The sequence below is a fragment of the Rhinopithecus roxellana genome, chromosome 9 (assembly GCF_007565055.1).
Source record: "Rhinopithecus roxellana isolate Shanxi Qingling chromosome 9, ASM756505v1, whole genome shotgun sequence".
NCBI lineage: Eukaryota > Metazoa > Chordata > Mammalia > Primates > Cercopithecidae > Rhinopithecus > Rhinopithecus roxellana.
The window spans coordinates 138,153,879-138,175,499 of NC_044557.1; the positions used below are offsets into that span (position 1 = coordinate 138,153,879).

At 36.0% G+C, this 21,621-nt stretch overlaps 1 protein-coding gene across 6 annotated transcripts in view; it reads right to left on the minus strand.

Moving 5' to 3' along the window:
- SGCZ (sarcoglycan zeta) overlaps window positions 1–21,621 on the minus strand; it is a 1,206,077-nt gene that overhangs the window by 117,651 nt on the left and 1,066,805 nt on the right. The gene's annotated exons all lie outside the window — the stretch shown is intronic.

Consider the following 21,621-nt stretch of genomic DNA (forward strand, 5'->3'; position numbering starts at 1 on the left):
GTCAGATGAGTAGGTTGCAAAAATTTTCTCCCATTCTGTAGGTTGCCTGTTCACTCTGATGGTAGTTTCTTTTGCTGTGCAAAAGCTCTTTAGTTTAATTAGATCCCATTTGTCAATTATGGCTTTTGCTGCCGTTGCTTTTGGTGTTTTAGACATGAAGTCCTTGCCCATGCCTATGTCCTGAATGGTACTACCTAGATTTTCTTCTAGGGTTTTGATGGTATTAGGTCTAACATTTAAGTCTCTAATCCATCTTGAATTAATCTTCGTATAAGGGGTAAGGAAAGGATCCAGTTTCAGCTTTCTACTTATGGCTAGCCAATTTTCCCAGCACCATTTATTAAATAGGGAATCCTTTCCCCATTTCTTGTTTCTCTCAGGTTTGTCAAAGATCAGATGGCTGTAGATGTGCGGTATTATTTCTGAGGACTCTGTTCTGTTCCATTGGTCTATATCTCTGTTTTGGTACCAGTACCATGCTGTTTTGGTTACTGTAGCCTTGTAGTATAGTTTGAAGTCAGGTAGCGTGACGCCTCCAGCTTTGTCCTTTTGACTTAGGATTGTCTTGGCAATGCGGGCTCTTTTTTGGTTCCATATGAACTTTAAAGCAGTTTTTTCCAATTCTGTGAAGAAAGTCATTGGTAGCTTGATGGGGATGGCATTGAATCTATAAATAACCTTGGGGAGTATGGCCATTTTCACGATATTGATTCTTCCTATCCATGAGCATGGTATGTTCTTCCATTTGTTTGTGTCCTCTTTGATTTCACTGAGCAGTGGTTTGTAGTTCTCCTTGAAGAGGTCCTTTACATCCCTTGTAAGCTGGATTCCTAGGTATTTTATTCTCTTTGAAGCAATTGTGAATGGAAGTTCATTCCTGATTTGGCTCTCTGCTTGTCTGTTGCTGGTGTATAAGAATGCTTGTGATTTTTGCACATTAATTTTGTATCCTGAGACTTTGCTGAAGTTGCTTATCAGCTTAAGGAGATTTTGGGCTGAGACGATGGGGTTTTCTAAATATACAATCATGTCATCTGCAAACAGGGACAATTTGACTTCTTCTTTTCCTAACTGGATACCCTTGATTTCTTTCTCTTGCCTGATTGCCCTAGCCAGAACTTCCAACACTATGTTGAATAGGAGTGGTGAGAGAGGGCATCCCTGTCTTGTGCCAGTTTTCAAAGGGAATTTTTCCAGTTTTTGCCCATTCAGTATGATATTAGCTGTGGGTTTGTCATAAATAGCTCTTATTATTTTGAGGTACGTTCCATCAATACCGAATTTATTGAGCGTTTTTAGCATGAAGGGCTGTTGAATTTTGTCAAAAGCCTTTTCTGCATCTATTGAGACAATCATGTGGTTCTTGTCTTTGGTTCTGTTTATATGCTGGATTACGTTTATTGATTTGCGAATGTTGAACCAGCCTTGCATCCCAGGGATGAAGCCCACTTGATCATGGTGGATAAGCTTTTTGATGTGCTGCTGAATCCGGTTTGCCAGTATTTTATTGAGGATTTTTGCATCAATGTTCATCAGGGATATTGGTCTAAAATTCTCTTTTTTTGTTGTGTCTCTGCCAGGCTTTGGTATCAGGATGATGTTGGCCTCATAAAATGAGTTAGGGAGGATTCCCTCTTTTTCTATTGATTGGAATAGTTTCAGAAGGAATGGTACCAGCTCCTCCTTGTACCTCTGGTAGAATTCAGCTGTGAATCCATCTGGTCCTGGACGTTTTTTTGGTGGGTAGGCTATTAATTGTTGCCTCAATTTCAGAGCCTGCTATTGGTCTATTCAGGGATTCAACTTCTTCCTGGTTTAGCCTTGGGAGAGTGTAAGTGTCCAGGAAATTATCCATTTCTTCTAGATTTTCTAGTTGATTTGCGTAGAGGCTGTTTATAGTATTCTCTGATGGTAGTTTGTATTTCTGTGGGGTCAGTGGTGATATCCCCTTTATCATTTTTTATTGCATCTATTTGATTCCTCTCTCTTTTTTTCTTTATTAGCCTTGCTAGCGGTCTGTCAATTTTGTTGATCTTTTCAAAAAACCAACTCCTGGATTCATTGATTTTTTGGAGGGTTTTTTGTGTCTCTATCTCCTTCAGTTCTGCTCTGATCTTAGTTATTTCTTGCCTTCTGCTAGCTTTTGAATGTGATTGCTCTTGCCTCTCTAGTTCTTTTAATTGTGATGTTAGAGTGTCAATTTTAGATCTTTCCTGCTTTCTCTTGTGGGCATTTAGTGCTATAAATTTCCCTCTACACACTGCTTTAAATGTGTCCCAGAGATTCTGGTATGTTGTATCTTTGTTCTCATTGGTATCAAAGAACATCTTTATTTCCGCTTTCATTTCGTTATGTACCCAGTAGTCATTCAGGAGCAGGTTGTTCAGTTTCCATGTAGTTGAGCGGTTTTGATTGAGTTTCTTAGTCCTGAGTTCTAGTTTGATTGCACTGTGGTCTGAGAGACAGTTTGTTATAATTTCTGTTCTTTTACATTTGCTGAGGAGTGCTTTACTTCCAATTATGTGGTCAATTTTGGAATAAGTGCGATGTGGTGCTGAGAAGAATGTATATTCTGTTGATTTGGGGTGGAGAGTTCTATAGATGTCTATTAGGTCCGCTTGGTGCAGAGATGAGTTCAATTCCTGGATATCCTTGTTAACTTTCTGTCTCGTTGATCTGTCTAATGTTGACAGCGGAGTGTTGAAGTCCCCCATTATTATTGTATGGGAGTCTAAGTCTCTTTGTAAGTCTCTAAGGACTTGCTTTATGAATCTGGGTGCTCCTGTATTGGGTGCATATATATTTAGGAGAGTTAGCTCTTCCTGTTGAATTGATCCCTTTACCATTATGTAATGGCCTTCTTTGTCTCTTTTGATCTTTGATGGTTTAAAGTCTGTTTTATCAGAGACTAGGATTGCAACCCCTGCTTTTTTTTGTTCTCCATTTGCTTGGTAGATCTTCCTCCATCCCTTTATTTTGAGCCTATGTATGTCTCTGCATGTGAGATGGGTCTCCTGAATACAGCAGACTGATGGGTCTTGACTCTTTATCCAGTTTGCCAGTCTGTGTCTTTTAATTGGAGCATTTAGTCCATTAACATTTAAGGTTAATATTGTTATGTGTGAACTTGATCCTGCCATTATGATATTAACTGGTTATTTTGCTCGTTAGTTGATGCAGTTTCTTCCTAGCCTCGATGGTCTTTACATTTTGCCAAGTTTTTGCGATGGCTGGTACCGGTTGTTCCTTTCCATGTTTAGGGCTTCCTTCAGGGTCTCTTGTAAGGCAGGCCTGGTGGTGACAAAATCTCTAAGCATTTGCTTATCTGTAAAGGATTTTATTTCTCCTTCACTTATGAAACTTAGTTTGGCTGGATATGAAATTCTGGGTTTAAAATTCTTTTCTTTAAGAACGTTGAATATTGGCCCCCACTCTCTTCTGGCTTGTAGAGTTTCTGCCGAGAGATCTGCTGTTAGTCTGATGGGCTTCCCTTTGTGGGTGACCCGACCTTTCTCTCTGGCTGCCCTTAAGATTTTTTCCTTCATTTCAACTTTGGTGAATCTGGCAATGATGTGTCTTGGAGTTGCTCTTCTGGAGGAGTATCTTTGTGGCGTTCTCTGTATTTCCTGAATTTGAATGTTGGCCTGCCCTACTAGGTTGGGGAAGTTCTCCTGGATGATATCCTGAAGAGTGTTTTCCAACTTGGTTCCATTTTCCCCCTCACTTTCAGGCACCCCAATCAGACGTAGATTTGGTCTTTTTACATAATCCCATACTTCTTGCAGGCTTTGCTCATTTCTTTTTCTTCTTTTTTCTTTTGGTTTCTCTTCTCGCTTCATTTCATTCATTTGATCTTCAATCGCTGATACTCTTTCTTCCAGTTGATCGAGTCGGTTACTGAAGCTTGTGCATTTGTCACGTATTTCTCGTGTCATGGTTTTCATCTCTGTCATTTCGTTTATGATCTTCTCTGCATTAATGAGTCTAGCCGTCAATTCTTCCACTCTTTTTTCAAGATTTTTAGTTTCTTTGCGCTGGGTACGTAATTCCTCCTTTAGCTCTGAGAAGTTTGATGGACTGAAGCCTTCTTCTCTCCTCTCGTCCAAGTCATTCTCTGACCAGCTTTGATCCATTGCTGGTGATGGGCTGCGCTCCTTTGCAGGGGGAGATGCGCTCTTATTTTTTGAATTTCCAGCTTTTCTGCCCTGCTTCTTCCCCATCTTTGTGGTTTTATCTGTCTCTGGTCTTTGATGGTGGTGACGAACTGATGGGGTTTTGGTATAGGTTTCCTTCCTGTTTGATAGTTTTCCTTCTGACAGTCAGAAGGACTCTCTGTTGGTCTGTTGGAGATTGCTTGAGGTCCACTCCAGACCCTGTTTGCCTGGGTATCAGCAGCAGAGGTTGCCGAAGATAGAATATTGCTGAACAGCGAGTGTACCTGTCTGATTCTTCCTTTGGAAGTGTCCTCTCAGGGGTGTACTCCACCCTGTGAGGTGTGGGGTGTCAGACTGCCCCTAGTGGGGGATTTCTCCCAGCTAGGCTACTCAGGGGTCAGGGACACACCTGAGCAGGCAGTCTGTCCGTTCTCAGATCTCAACCTCCGCGTTGGGAGATCCGCGGCTCTCCCCAAAGCTGTCAGACAGAGTCGTTCGCGTCTGCACCGGCTCCCGCTACTTCCCCTGTTGGTCTTCAGCTGTGCGCTGTCCCCAGAGGTGGAGACTACAGAGACAGGCAGGCTTCCTTGAGCTGCTGTGAGCTCCACCCAGTTCGAGCTTCCCAGCGGCTTTGTTTACCTACTTAAGCCTCAGCAATGGCGGGCGCCCCTCCCCCAGCCTCGCTGCTGCCTTGCGGATAGATCGCGGCAGACTGCTGTGTTAGCAGTGAGGGAGGCTTCGTGGGCGTGGGACCCTCCCGGCCAGGTGTGGGATATATTCTCCTGGAATGCCTGTATGCTTACAGCGCAGTATTGGGGTGGGAGTTACCCGATTTTCCAGGTGTTGTGTGTCTCAGTTCCCCTGGCTAGGAAAACGGATCCCCCTTCCCCCTTGCGCTTCCAGGTGAGGCGATGCCTCGCCCTGCTTCAGCTCTCACTGGTCAGGCTGCAGCAGCTGACCAGCACCGATTGTCCGGCACTCCCTAGTGAGATGACCCCAGTACCTCAGTTGAAAATGCAGAAATCACCGGTCTTCTGTGTCGCTCGCGCTGGGAGTTGGAGACTGGAGTTGTTCCTATTCGGCCATCTTGCTCCGCCCCCCGGATTACTTTCCTGAACTGAAAACTTCAATAGGAGTAGAATGGATAAATTGTAGTGTATTTATGAATGGAAATAACATGCATGATGGTAATGAAGAACTATGCAAAATCATTGCAGACTATCAGAGACATAATATGAGAAATAAGTCAGATGCAAAATAATGTATAATATGGGAATTTATGTATATACACTTCAAAAATCAAATAACAGTTTAGGTTTGAGAGTAATAACTGAGAGGAAGCAGATGGTAGAGTCCTGAGCTTCTGTGGTGCTGTTCTATATCTTGACCTTGATCTTAGTTGTATTGCTGCCTTCACTTTGTAAAAATCCCTTAGGAGACGTCTTTGAGATTTGTTTACTTTTCTGTGTATGTGTTATAAGACAATAAAACCCTAGCCTGACCAACATGTTGAAACCCTGTCTCTACTAACAAAAAAATACAAATATTAGTTGAGCGTGGTGGTGCACGCCTATAGTCCCAGCTGCTCGGGAGGCTGAGGCAGGAGAATGGTGTGAACCTGGGAGGCGGAGCTTGCAGTGAGTTGAGATCGCACTACTGCACTCCAGCCTGGGCAACAGCGAGGCTTTGACTCAAAAAAAAAAAAAAAAAAAAAAAAAAAAAAAAAAAAAAAAAAATCAAACCTTAATAAAAGCTTGTAGCCACTTCTATCATTTAAAGATGTGGGAAGCAAAAAAGGAAATAACATTTCAAAATTTATTATCTTAAGCTATAGATGTTGGAAGTAACCATGTTGTAATTGTTGAGAGAACACAATCCTGAGTCTTTGGACATGAACTTAGAGTTTCAGTAAAGGATTTATCTGGTGTGCCTAACATGGAAAAAATAAAATAAAATTTCATGGGGAAGCCCAAGGAGAGGTAACTCATGAAATACGGAGGCTAGAAGCCTTGAAGGAAAAAATATGCCGATAAATGGAAATATAAATCACTCCTGCATACTCAAAATGTAGATAAAAGTCTATAAGCAATGTCTTATGTGTGTATGTCATTGTGTAAGTATATGTGTATGTGTGTGTAAAACCAGGGAAGGGAGATTTAATCTACTTCTAGAAAAATGGTAGCTTTCAACAGGGAAAGCATACGTTGAAAGACAATCTATGAATTACTAAAAGCTTCCTTTGCAGTTATGTATAAATTTTAAATGTAAATTTATACATATGGTTTATAATTATCAGTTGACACCTATAATTTTCAGGAGAGGCAATTGTTTTTGCTCAGTGTTGTGTATCCATTCCTACCACAGTGCCTGGCATATGGTGCCACCCATAAATATCCCTTAAGTCAAAATAATACTGAACCAATGCACTGAAATAAAAATACCAGCAGCAGTAACTTACACATTGCAGTTTCGACGTAATAGGCAACGTGCTTTATATACATTGTTTGAATTACCATTACAATTGTGTATACGTAATCCCACAGTTAGTTATCATAGTTTAGATTCAAATAAGAAGTGGGGCCGGGCGTGGTGGCTCTTGCCTGGAATCCCAGCATTTTGGAGGACCGAGGCAAGCAGATCACTTGAGGTCAGGAGTTCAAGACCAGCCTGGCCAACATGGTGAAACCTTATCTGTACCAAAAACACAAAAAATTAGCTGGGTGTGATGGTGTGTGCCTATAATCTCAGCTACTCAGTAGGCTGAGGAAGGAGAATCACTTGAACACGGGAGGTGGAGGTTGCAGCAAGCCGAGACCATGCCACTGCACTCCAACCTGGGCTACAGAGTGAGACTCCATCTCAGAAGGAAAAAAAAAAAAAAAAAGGTGGAGTTGGGGTCTCAAACCCAGGAGAGATTGGGGTAAATGTATGCCAGTAACAGAAGTCCCCCAACAAACTGAGAAGGCTATTGCCACCACTTCCTGTAAGCCTTTCTTAGAATCTCCAATGAGATGGTACTTTAGTTGTTATTTACATTACTTCAGGTTTTGTTTTGTTTTGTTTTTTGTTTTCTTTGAGGCGGAGTCTTGCTCTGTCACCTAGGCTGGAGTGCAGTGGTGCAATCTCCATTCACTGCAACCTCTGCCTTCCGGGTTCAAGCAATTCTCTGCCTCAGCTTCCTGAGTAGCTGGGACTACAGGCACCGGCCATCACGCCCAACTAATTTTTGTATTTTTAGTAGAGACAGGTTTCACCATCTTGGCCAGGCTGGTCTTGAGCTCCTGACCTCGTGATCCACCTGCCTCGGCCTCCCAAAGTGCTGGGATTACATGCTTGAGCCACCGTGTCCAGCCACTTCAGTTTTGTCTTAGGGAATATTGACTTTCAGAATAATCTTATCTTTCATGCATGTAAATCAATAAATCTTTCCTTCTGCAGCTTCTGACAGATTATGTATTCTGGAAGATGCTCTCCCACAAGATCAGAAAATTCTTCTAACAGCTTTTTTCCATTATTTATTGTTTTGAACTGAAAAATGAAACCTTTATTCCATGGGCAATTTACTGTTTAATTGTATAAAGATGAAGAGACTTAATATTTGGTTCGAAACTATTAACCAATTTTACCTACTTAATTTATTTAATCAGTAATTCCAACCTCTCTCAGTCACAGTGATTTTTTTTTTTCTTTTCTTTTTTTGAGGCGGAGTCTTGCTCTGTCGCCCAGGCTAGAGTGCAGTGGCGCAATCTCCATTCACTACAACCTCGGCCTCCCGAGTTCAAGAGACTCTCCTGCCTCAGCCTCCTCAGTAGCTGGGATTACAGGTATGCACCACCACACCCAGCTAATTTTTGTATTTTTAGTAGAGACACGGTTTCACCATGTTGGCTAGGCTGGTCTTGAGCTCCTGACCTTGTGATCCACCTGCTTTGGCCTCCCAGAGTGCTGGGATTACAGGTGTGAGCCATCGTGCACGCGTCACAGAGATTTTAAAGGACATCTTGGTCTTACATCGAATTACCACAGATATATGGTTCCTTTGTACATTTTATCCTTATTATATTGTTATTGATTTTAAATAGCTATACGAATTCTACTCTGTACTAATTATGGTGCTTGTTTTATTTGGTGCACACTATTAAAATTTTTTCACATTTTTTTCATTTAAATGAGAATAATTTGGAAACATTTCATCATCACTAGTATTTTCATTTGAATTGCTTTACATCTGTAAGTTAATTTTATAGAGAATGGATAACTTTAAGAAAAAGATATATACTATAGTGAACTCTATAGATGATTTTTCAATGTCTATTTTCAATGAATACTCATGTAAAATAATTCAATTAATAGAATTCAATTGACTACTCATTTTTATATTCATCTAAAACAGTCACATCTAGACTAATTTATTTTTTACCAGAATTAGGGAGCTGTTGGAACGTCAGAAAACTAACAGGGAATGATTATAAAACTTTAATGTCCTGTCAATTACTTGTTAAAGGCACAGATGCTATAGGTAATTTAATTGTGCTTAGCACCCAGCAGCAGTCTCATGAATGCCATGACCCACGGAACCACCTGCCTATGCTGATAAATCAAGTGACAACCCTTAACAAACTAAAGATGCTAGAATTAAATATTACTTTGGATAATCATTCACACCATCCAATATAAAGTAGAGTGACTCTGAGTAAAAACTACCTTCTGCTTTTTCTCCCACTGGGAAATAAACATTATTACTATTAGTGATAGCAGCTAACGCTTTTCTAGTACTTCAGATGTGAAAAGAATTTCACTTCTCCCAACTCAATCATCAACATAGCTCCAGTAGAAAGATATTATTAAAATGGTCATTTTATGTTGAAGAAACTGAGGCACAGAGAAGTCAACTGGACACTGTCAACTTGTACCTATTCATCAGTTTATTTCTAATTTACATAATAAAGCACATCTTAGATACTATTCTGATACCCTTAGCTCAAACTTAAAGGAACTTTTCAGAACAAATAATGTACAAACATGTTGAACTTGTATTTAAAAATAATACAATATGGACTGAACTTGAACCTAGGCCTTTCATATGCAAACCACCTTTCCTGACAAAGGAGATAATTAATTATTACACTAGTATATCCAGAAATTCATTTAATAGGGGATGGAAATACCAAGGACAGAAAAGAACCAATAATGACATTGCAATAAGGTTCAGTATTCTCCTTGTCAGCAGATAAGATTAGCACCAGGTACTATGGTGGGTGCGAGCTAGGGGCAGACACAGAGGGAATATTTCTAGCTCTGAAGGTGAAAGGGATGCAGGAGCAGTGAGCTGGAAAATCCTTTAAATGTTCTAGTTGTGCTGCCCTAGCTTTATGCTAAAACTCAGGGTCACCATTTAGAATATATTATGTAACTTCATGCATCTTGAAATATTTCCCTATGTGAAAGCTCAATTATGCTAAAATATTTATTTATTACTTTATTATGTTGACTATGTAGAAAGACAGAAAAACAGTAAGTTCATATCTATGGAAGGTCTGACACAGAAAAGCTTTTATTATGTCACCATAAAAATTATAAAATGGTCAGGGAGAAAAAGGCATAGCAAAGTAGAGAATGGAAGGAGGCCAGAAGGCCCATTTAAAATCATAGTCATCATTAAATTACTTGTAACAGCACCTAATATTCTTTCTTGGAAACACTTATCAGATTTTATTTCAAAACTACTTGCTCTTGTTACTTATGCTGTGACCCTACCAACGTTTTCCTCAAGCTGCTAAATATTCTCTACATAAAGGAATTCCTTTGGTTTATTTTGCAAAGGCATATTTGGTGTTCATCATTTTCTACGTGCAGCCAGTGAACTTCTGTTTGACACTAAATCAGCTTTGCCACGTATTATTTTTTTTTACATTCTAAATGCATTCTCTTTTAAAGCTACTCATTCCTAAGAATCATACACGTTTTCAGTGGAGCATATGTAGTTTGCAGTAGTTTCACATTACTTGCATTCATCTCTTTCCTCTTATCAATGTGATAATGTGATTTTAACCAATGAAGATGATAGATAATTTCTATTTTTATCGTGCTTTAAGAAAGTTACTCATAGCAGAGGTGATGTATTTGTTGTATCCCAAAAAAGTTATGGGCTATTCTAAATGATATGCTGTTTATGTGTGAGAATATAAAAAAGAAAAGCTGGGTTTTGAAGGTAAGCTGATTAGTTTTGTTAAACTTAAAAAAAACTCTCGGCAAATATGAAATATTAGTGTTGAAAATAAACTTAGGTACCACTATCTCTTAATACTAAAAATTGAGGATGAGCTAAATGACCACTTAGTGTTTTTAAAATACCCAGTGATAGATGAATGTTGAATTAGAAATCAACATGATAGTCAGGTGTAGGCATAACCACAAAAATCATAATAATTGGTTCATTGGGTTTTATGCTAGAAGAGAGAAAAAGTCAGAAGGATAGATTTGGCTGTTATCCACATATCTGTGATATGCTAAAGAAGCATGTATAATAAACCTTCACTGTATGTATAATGAGCACACAGCACAACTTAGATAGCAGATATAGGTGACATAAAAACAGACGAAGCCAACAGCAATGATAGCTATCTCAACCGGAAATTATTTGTAAATAATTTTATCAGCCTTAAGAGTGAAAATGAAATGAGACGAGTCCAAACTTGCTTTAAGTCAAGAATAAGGATTGAGTTATTTCAATAATGAGAACTCTGAGACCAACAAGCATTTATTATACATTTGATGATACCTCTGAAAGAAAGAAAGTTACACACATACCACAGACCTTGTCAAAAGTTTCCACAAGTTATTTGATAAGATCTATGCAATCATAAGGTTTATTTTGAAAAGGATGATGGTTCAAGAACAAGAAACTCCTTTAAATAATATTCAGTAACAATATAATCACAAATGAACCAAAAATCACCAGTAAAAGAAATGTGGGCATTATTCTAAGACACTCAATGTTCCTGAATATGAAGATTATGAATGCCTCCATATTTCAGAAATGTGAAGTAAAGAACAAACAGAATCATGAGCCAGAATAAAGTAGTGACACACATTTTGGAAAATTATCTCATGAAAACCAAGATCTAAAAAAATAAGTCTTGGAGAAAATGTTCAACATATTCTAATGACTTATTCCACACTTACTTGGGGGCTACCATGTGTCAAGTAGGGTTATAAAAACCCAGGCATACAGGATAAATTCCCCCCTGGACCTGAAGTGCAGTATTAAATAGTTGCATGAAGAAAATATTAGTGTTCAGAATGTTAACTTATATATATATAAAAAGACAGACATCATGTAAATTTGGGAAACACTTAAAAATTTTTCAAGTTAATAAATAGTCAATTTTTGGTGTATACCTCTATGAATCCTACCACAAGCAGATTGCTGTGTAATCATTACTACAGTCAAAATACAGGACAGAGTCATCACCCTCCAAAAACTCTCTTGTGCTATCCCCTTGTACCTAACCCCTCCTCCATGCCATCCCTATGAACTACACATGAATCTGGTTTTACCATAGTTTTGTCCTTTTAAGAAAGTCATATAAATGCCATCATATAGTATATGAATTGCCAGACTGACTTATTTTACCTAACATAATGTCAATAGCTTTTTTAAAACGTTGTTGAATACCACTCCACTGTGTTAATATATCACAGTGTATTCATCCATTGTCTTGCTGAAGGATATTTGAGTTGACTCTTGTTGTTGGCAATTGTGGATAGAGCTGCTGTAAATATCTCTATAAACTTTATGGCGTAAACATGTTTTTATTTAACTTGGGCAATCACCTAGGAGTGAGATTGTTGGACCATATGGTAGTTGCATGTGTAACTTGATAGGAATAGGTAAACTGTTTTTTCAGAATGGTGTAATGTTTTGCAATTTTAGCAGCAGGAATATCAAAGTTCCAGTAGCTTTGTGTCCAATCTAACACTTAGTACTGTCTGTATCTTTTATTTTAGTCATTATACTTGTGACTTATGATTTCTCAAAGCCTCTAATGTGAAAATATGTATGGTCAATTTCTTAATGTGTAATATTGAAGGCTTTCTTCCCCAGATATATTTACCTATAATACTCTAGTGTGCTTTAGGTAGCTGATTGAATTAGTAGCTTACAGGTTAGGTGAGCTAAGAACCCGCAAGTGAGAAGAATAAGGATGTGGAATCATAAGGACCTCTGGAAGAGATATGAGGAAAGAAAGCATATTTTCTTAGTCTGCAATGCAGGCCTCCCTGAAGTGGCAGGCTGGTCTTTGAATTGCATTCAATAATCTTTGTAGAAAGATGAAATATGGCAAAGGCAATGTCTTCTGGAAACAGAAGAATAGCTGGGGTTCATTTTCTCCTCTTCCTTTGCTCAAGTTTCTATTCCCACCGTGGTTTATTTTTCTGGTATATACATTATCTGACTTGGAATTTTTCCAAAACTAAATACAAGAATAGATACAAAATCCAAAGTGAAAGTCAGGAGAAAAATGCTACTGTAGTTAACAGACTTAGATCATAAGTAACTGTTTCCCCCTAGCTTCTCTCTCTACCCCATGACCAGGCAATTAGTATTGTTGGACAGTCATCTGGGCTTGGGTGCCACCTCATTTAGGAACCCTAATACTGAAGTGAATGATCTTCTGTATATATATGGACTCCTACATTTTATTTAGCTTCCTGCCTCCTGATGTTTTCAGATAATTATTCCCATAACCTTACATTTGTGAACATTATGCCCCATTAGCCAAATTTCCAAAGACACGTTTCTTATTAAGGCAAACATAAAACTGCATGTTCCATAAGTCAATTATATATGGAACTCCAATGCACCTGCAATTCTGAGGTCCCACAAAGGGAGCCTCATTAAAAACAATGCTTGGTTAAGTGTTTAAGCTATAGACTCATTAATTTCAGATAAGTTATGTAGTCATAAGGTCTAATGAAATATCTAAAAGAGAAAATTTAAAACCACTCTTTTGTTACTTTATTTTGCTTTTATCTTTTAACTGGCCCTGTAATATATCATTTCTATTTTATTACAATTACTTTAATATTAAAATTCAAACACTAGAGATATACTCATATTTTGGATAAATTTATATAATTACCAAATTAATAAAATGTTTATTCATCTGCTTAGTGATTTCTGCAGTATTGCACACTTAAGAAATAGTCTATGCATTATATTTATTGAAATAGACTTGCATCACCTTTTTTATTAATATATAAGGAGATGGAGTGGCCTAAGTAGTGCTAAAATAAAGGAGGAGGACACCTTTACAATATGTCTTAAAAGAGGCACTGTTTCTCACTTTATCCTATCACCCTGATTTCTATACCCTCAAGACTAGAATCACTTTAACAATTAAAGATATTGTTACCAAAGGTCATAGTTTGAAATACATATATTTTGTCTGGAAAAGGAAAAATTTCAAAGATATAGAATTCATTGACACGTAGGCATGAATTATTTTAGCAGATTAGGTACCCTTGGTCTTAAGAAGTAGAGGCCAATACCATGCAAGAATGGTCTTTAAGACCATAGCACAGAGCACTGTTAAGTGGAGCTGGCTTTGTAGAACTGCAGTGATTGATGTTAAACAAGCGCATGGGGTACTTAGAAAGAGAAGGAGCAAGCCAGCAAAGATTGAAGATGACCAGCCAAATCGTCTCCTTCAGGTTTTAGTCTAGGTCCTCCAGGAAGGAAAATCTGTAGTATTCCCTGATTCTGCACTTGTATCTCTACAAATAAATGTGAATTTAATTAAATATTTGAGCCAGTCCATATTTCTGTTTGTAGGACACAAACAATGCACAACTTTGAGGAATTGGTATAATGAGTCAGGATGTTTAAAAAATAATATAAATAATCCTTTGATACAACTTTTCAAAACATAATCATTAGTGTCTTGCCTTCAGACATAATTCTCATTACACCTGAGTTACAAAGACTGCGAGTTCTAATTTCTAAAGTGTGACATCCTTCTCCTGCTATCACAGGTATCTACTTCAACTTACAATTTCCTCAAATGGATTAATTATAAATTTATTAACATGAATAATAATGAACCCAAAATCAACAATGCATTTCATCATTTGAAGTGTATATGTAGTATTAAACCTAAGTGTTTTGTTGATCTACCCTTCAAGATTTGCACAGCTCACTTTACATCAAACATTCATTCTTATTAAATTATCCCAGACGATTACGACATTCTCTAAGTTAAAAACAAATGAGTCATGTATAACTCCCCAATGCAATCCCTCCCTCCTCCCCCCTCCCCCCTCCCCATGATAGGCCCCAGTGGAAATGATGAATTGATGGGTGCTGACGAGTTGATGGGTGCAGCACACCAACATGGCATAAGTATACATATGTAACAAACCTGCACGTTATGCACATGTACCCTAGAACTTAAAGTATAAAAAAAAAAAAAAAAAGAGTCAATGACAAAAAACGTAAATTTGGTTTTTACACGTCCTATACCATCTGCAGTCAATTAAACGATCCCCAGGTGTTCACTGTAATTGCTTTAATGCAAGATTACATGTCATTTTCAAGGCCTTTAAATATTTATTATAAGACCCTCGTCTACATGTTTTCTCTATTCATTTAGGAACAAAAAAATGCTTATGCTTAGCACTAACAAAAATAAGCTAATTGGACTTAAATTATTTTGTGGATTAAATTTCATTGGGGAAAAAAAAAACATTTTATAAGCCAAAACTTGATGAAAGAGTAAAACCATAACTAGGATGTTGATTTAGACATGCTCATTTACCTTCTTCATTTTAAATTTTTGTGCAAAATATGTGCCTATGCTGTATGACTAAGATGTCAAAAAATCAAATCAGATGGCATTTTGTCAGGACAACTAAATATTGAGCAATGTAAGGACCAGGAGATTCATCAACTGACTCCCTTATCCAAAGGTAAAAAGTAGCTTTTCAATATTTAGACTTGGAACAGAAAAGAGTCATGGAGACAATCTAGCAAAATAGACTCATTTCATACACAAGGCAACTAAATCCCAGAGACTTGGTCATGTGTATAGAGTAGTACACATGCAGGGCTAACAAAAAAATCACAATCACTAACTTATACATAATGCATATTATGCTCCAGGAAGTGTTTCAATACCTTATTATATATTAACATATTTAATTTTCACATCTACTGTATGAGGCGAATACTCATATTATCCCTGCAGAAACCTGGAATGGATGCCTGGAGTAATGTACATGAGGTCACATAGCTGGCAGTTGACAGATCTGGGATTTAGCAGTCTCCAGAATCCATGCTATTAACTGGTGAAGTATATGTCCTTCCTAAAAATAGTTTTTGAAGATATTAGAATGCTGAGGTTTTAATCAGTTTATGTGTGTGGACTCGGAAATCTTTCTAAAAGTTGTCCTGACCTGACTTTGCTTCCTAGTACTTTCCTTGCTTTGATTCTTGGGGCAAGTGTGTGTGTTGTGGGGGCAGAGAGGGGAGGAGAGAGAGAGGAGAAGAGAGAGAGAGTTCTTGGATGTTGAAGGATGTTGGAGGCGGGCAGAGGGGCATTAATCCAGTTAAGAGTCTTAGGGAAGGTCTTCAGCTTTTTTAAAAGGAATTTCATCAATATTAATTTCATCATCAGGTCATGCTATTATGGAAATGAACAGGTCCGGCCATAGTCAACTAACGTTTTAAGATCTCACCCCAACTGACCAATGGCAAACACAGGTCCAATTATATATCATTTAAACTGTATTTAAAAGACAGACAAACCATGTCTTGCAAGTAAGTGTGAATTGAGTTGGACCAATAAACATGCTCTGTTTCTTTGTCTCCCTTCCACAATTATTTTACATAACTGCCCTTTTTGTCATGCATCCAGCCTTCTTTAAAGCATTTTGTCAGAGGATTACTAGGCTCAATGCTTCTTTAAATGTAGAGTTATTAAAAATAGTGCACATTACGTCATCCACATTTCTCTCTATTAAACAAAATGTATATTTTGTTCAGCACATGTGAGAAAAATGTGTTTGTTTCTCATAAGATCATATGCATTCTTTTAAAGTATAGTGGGGTCATTTGGTTATATTTCCTTTTACATCTTTATTACCAGGAGCATCACTGTAGTTTAATTATTCTATAAGATAGATATGCCTTCTTATGAGTAAAGACCTACTAATAGAAACTTTACATATATGTGAATCTTTTCATAAACTTATATAATTTTAAAATGGAAGTTATTTCATAACATGGATGCTCGTATTAACAGATATTGACTCAAAAAATACAGGAAAACAAATTTTAAAAATTATTTACTTTCGGAATCCTAATGGTTAATTTTCTAAACAAACAAATCTTCTTTTGTCTCATATATATACACACATATATATATATACACACAGAGAGAGAGAGAGAGGTTTTTTTATTTTTAAATGTGTAGCTGATTGACACACTCTGAGAAGTGCAAATGATTAATCTTGATACCTTTATTGTGGCCCATCTGACTATCATCATCTCCACTCCATGACTTGATAAACCTTCTTGGAAAAAGAAGGCAAGCACCTCAGATCTCTGAAGAAACCAGAGTCAACTCTGCTACAGAAGCTGTCTACAACAGTTTCTATTGTTAAGTGATGTTAATTGCTCAAAGTGTAAAATATGAAAAAGGAAAATCATAATAAATAAAAATATCACTTTGTTTAATTGCTTGCAAATGACATTCTTCCTTATTAACATACAGTCAGGCTTATTTAAGGCCTAAGTTTCAAGAATTACTGAGGAAAAACAGAAAATGAGAAAGTAAAGATTATAATTAAGATTTTTATACAATTTGGTTATGCCACTGATTTTTGATAAGTAGAAATGAGAATATCAAAGACAAGTAAATGATTCTGACAATAACAGCAAGCCTTTCCTAGCTGTTAATTCATTCAGAATTCATTCTTCCAAATTTATTGAGCATTAAACAAGGAGACCTATAATGAAATAGGAGATCCTATTTAAAGCATAACACTGGTTTTTAGGCACACTCTAAAACTAAAATTTCAGAATGACATTCAGTTTTTTAATACCCAATTAACCTTAATGTTTTACTGGGATAATAATATAGATGTGGGATTGTGGAACTTCTTCTTGTTTATGACATAGGACCCCATAAGTAGCCATGGTAAGTATCTCAAAAGTCACTGTGACTAAAATTGAAATGCAGAACACTAACAAAACAAACAAATAAACAAAATAAAAAACACAAAGCTAGCTCTACCAGTTAAGATTATTCTTTTTCCAGTTTCTGAATTTATCCTCCTTTCATTTTTATCCTTCAGCTATAGAATGATGGCATAACGCACATGAGAAAGGAAAATATTATATTAGGTTTTAGCCATTGCTTTATCAAAAATAAAATATCTTTTCTGTAACATAAGAAAAATGCAATCTATAGCTTAAAAACAGCCAGGTTGGCTAAGATTTTTAAAGGATAAATTATTTTACTGAAATCAACCTATACTTTGTTAACTACTTATAAAAGTGGTTTAAATATAGTCTGTTAAATATCAATGTAATGTTATTGATAAATAATATATAATTATCCTCATGATATTGTGGGAAAGAGTATTACGTTTTCAGTGAACCAAATTACTACAGAATTATTATTAATGTTGTAAACAAAGTCTATATCAAAACTATATCATATTTTATTTATACTACCATAAAGATTTTTATTCTATATATCACATACTGTAGTTGTTTCCTGAGATAATAAAATAAACTTCACAAAGATGGTGCATAATTTACATCTTTTACCCACTTTTTTGATAGAAAGTCATGGAAAATATCATCATGTTATCAACATATATGAATATATAACACACGTAAAGTCACATACTTTTTTCACCTATAAAAGAAAAATAATATTCTGCTAAAGAACATAGTAATTATAGATTAAATAATAGAAAATGTTGACCTGGAGAATGATTCTGAGACTTGTTTAAGAAAGTTCTTGCTTTTTCTTCAAGGAGTCTGACCTCTTGGGATGTTGTACTTTCTTTAACCACTTCTCAACAACAATCTCATTCCTCTCTTTCAGCTTTATTCTAAGAAGAGAAATTTGGAGGAAGAAATCTTGAGTTCGCAATCTCCTCCAATGTTATGAAGGTCATGAAAATTAGAATCCTAGACTTAATGGGGGAAACTGGATATTATCTGGTCAAATTCATAAAGCCTGAAACTTTATCAATTCACAAAATTGTTTGTCAAATTGATTTGTCTTCCTAAAGTTTTAAAATATTTAGATTTAGTTTTTATTATGCTTGAGCCAGTGTATGTATAAAATATTTCTCTTTTGCATTTGTTGTATTAGAAATAATTTGATTTAAAATTGTATCAGTGAGTCAGGATTAGAGTTACCACATGGGTTGGTCTAATCACTGAACTACATATATCCTTGCGAGTGGAATTAGTAGGAAGCTAGGCTTACAGAGAAAGAAAAAGGTAGGGTACAAGAGAAATTGATACTTGCTTTGCTGAAACTACTTAGATACATTTTTGAGGAAAATGGTACAATGAGAATAAAATCTGGAAAAATATTCAAATTGTTATATTTTTAGAACTGAGTATACCTTTCTAACAGAAATCGATGCATTCGATTGGTAGACAACAGAATTGTTTTACTTAGAAAATGAAGAGTAACTGAAATTCTTTTCCATAACTATTCAGTTTGTGTGGTAGTTTTTTTTTAATATTGCAAAAATAGTATCATGACTCTACTATAATCAAGGCTATACACATAAAAACTGAAAGAATAAGAAAAGAAATAGACAAGGAGGGTTAGAACAGCTACTTTATGTATACACAATTAAAATTAGAGTCTTTAGAAATAAATTTTAATTTCCTACATTGCCTCATTCAAGTATGTCTTCAAACTCTACATAAAGGTAAATTTATTCTTCCATGATTGAAGAGTTTCTGAACACGGGATACACTTTCTGTGTTGTGTTTTGTAACATACCTCTCAACAGTATCATAATTCAACCTTATCTAATATCACACAAATACACAGAATAGAAAACCATCATGAGATTTCTCCCATAATATCACTGTATTTGTAATGTAAGTGATACCAATAATTACACTCACCATCATCACAGTAATAGATTCAATATACAATTGCCTACCATTTGTAGACACTGACATCACCATAATGCTTATAACCGCATTCAAAATGTGTCATTATCCCCATTTTAGAGATGAGAAAACTGAGGGTCCAAAAGATTAACTAGTTTGCTGGCACCCAACCAACTACTAAGTAGCTCCCTGTGCCTTTGTTTCAAAAATGAATACATTATCTCCTTTCACACAGCCCTAGTCTTCTTTTGTTCTATGTTCATTAAAATATGCAAACCAGTAAAAATACATAAATCATCAAAAATACACTCAAAGGACCAGGATATTAAATAGTTTTTAAGTTAAATCCTCACTGGAATAAATGTATTTCTCTGCACAATAAGCTGCTGTGTTATTAACTTAATAATTTGCTGCATTTAAAACTCAGCTTAACATTTTTTTCTTTCTCCCTCCTCCTCTTGTTATTTTTCTCTGATTTGGCAAATATCAATATAAAATTACAATCAGTTTGGAAGGGTAACTGAAAATCCTAGCACACTATATTCTTTATTTCCTGCAGGAAAGCATGCAGTGAAATGCAAACAGTATTTGTACTTCATATAATCAAATGATTGCTTTGCTCTATAGGCAGGAATTATGTAGCTATTGTGTCTGACAGTGGGCATGGGTATATAACCATTGTGCAGTTAATTTACTTTTTTTTTTTTTTTTTTGAGTCAGAGTCTCACTCTGTTGCCGAGGCTGGAGTGCAGTGGCCCGATCTCGGCTCACTGCAGCCTCCACCTCCGGGTTCAAGTGATTCTCCTGCCACAGCCTCCCAAGTAGCTGGGACTACAGGCACACACCACCATGCCTGTCTAATTTTTGTATTTTTAGTAGAGGTGGGGTTTCACCATGTTGGATGGGATGATCTCGATCTCTTGACCTCGTGATCCACCCGCCTCAGCCTCCCAAAGTGCTGGGATTACAGGCATGAGGCACCGCGCCCGACTCTTAATTTACATTTTGACATTTCTACTGAGAACTTTTTATATCAAAGACTGATTGCAAAAGGAAGTTCCATCTGGCTGAAGAGTTCTCAACTTTAAGAAAATTAGGATATGGAAAATCTACCAAGGTTAGGCCTGTTTCCATAGGCCTATAGTTTCTTTAGTTCCAACATAACAGGAGTGAATTAGTACGAATATTTAAGTGGACGGTTTTTGCTTCTGAATTAGTTCTATATCCATACACATATTTCTTTTATTTAATCTTGAATCCATTTGCTAATAGCACCCCTCTATAACTGCTATATTTCTAATTATCACAAAACATTATCCAGTTGTAGCAATTAATAGATATGTAATGACAAACTTTTATGATGTAAAGCGAAACAATTTTTACAAATAAAATTATATATTTAGAAAATTTGTATATGCTAAAATGTTTCCCTTTTGGTTTCATGAAAACAAATATTAAAAAACATATACCTACAAATTAAGTACACAGAATCCAGATTCATGTTTTTAAAGCTCATATTTCAAATGTAATATTTTTGCATAATTTAATTAGAACTATTGGAAACATACATTTGCATTTAAAGATGATTAGTTTCTCATTAAAATAACAATACCTCAGTCCTCAAAGCTGTAATTTACTTCCCTCTTTCTCTTTCTCATTCTCTATCTCTTTATATATATGTGTATGTATGTATAAAGAGATATGTAATGTTTACGTTAAGCAATTTATCCACAGAACCAATACAGTGTTATAAAAATAATTCAGAATCTACATGCATATCAAAACTTTACATTACAAATTACTTATTTGCCTTCTTATAAAAACTGAGTCAAGTAATCACATCTTGTATTTTGATATAAATCTCTAAGTTAAAATATTTATTTGAGATGAGAAAAAATTAATATTTCACCATTAATTTGTTAATAACACGTAAAGCCCATAAATCTTAAAATACACATAATTTCAACATCAAATATAGAAGTAATTGATAAATGTTAATATTTATTATACTCAACTCATGTAATTTCTAATTTATATAAGCAGATACAATTTATTAGAAAATATTTCCCCTAGAAAAGGGACATAGACCTAAAAATGTTATATCATCTCACGTTTCCTTAAGTTTATTTATTATAATTTAACATATGCTATGAAAATATGTCTTAGAAAAATGGTGCATTTCATAATTCAAGAGTAATGATCAGCAAAATAAATATAATTCAATCTCATAATAATATATTGACAAGAGTAATAACTACTAAATAGAGGAAACATGAGCAGCTTATGACACGTCAAATCATGTACAAGAAA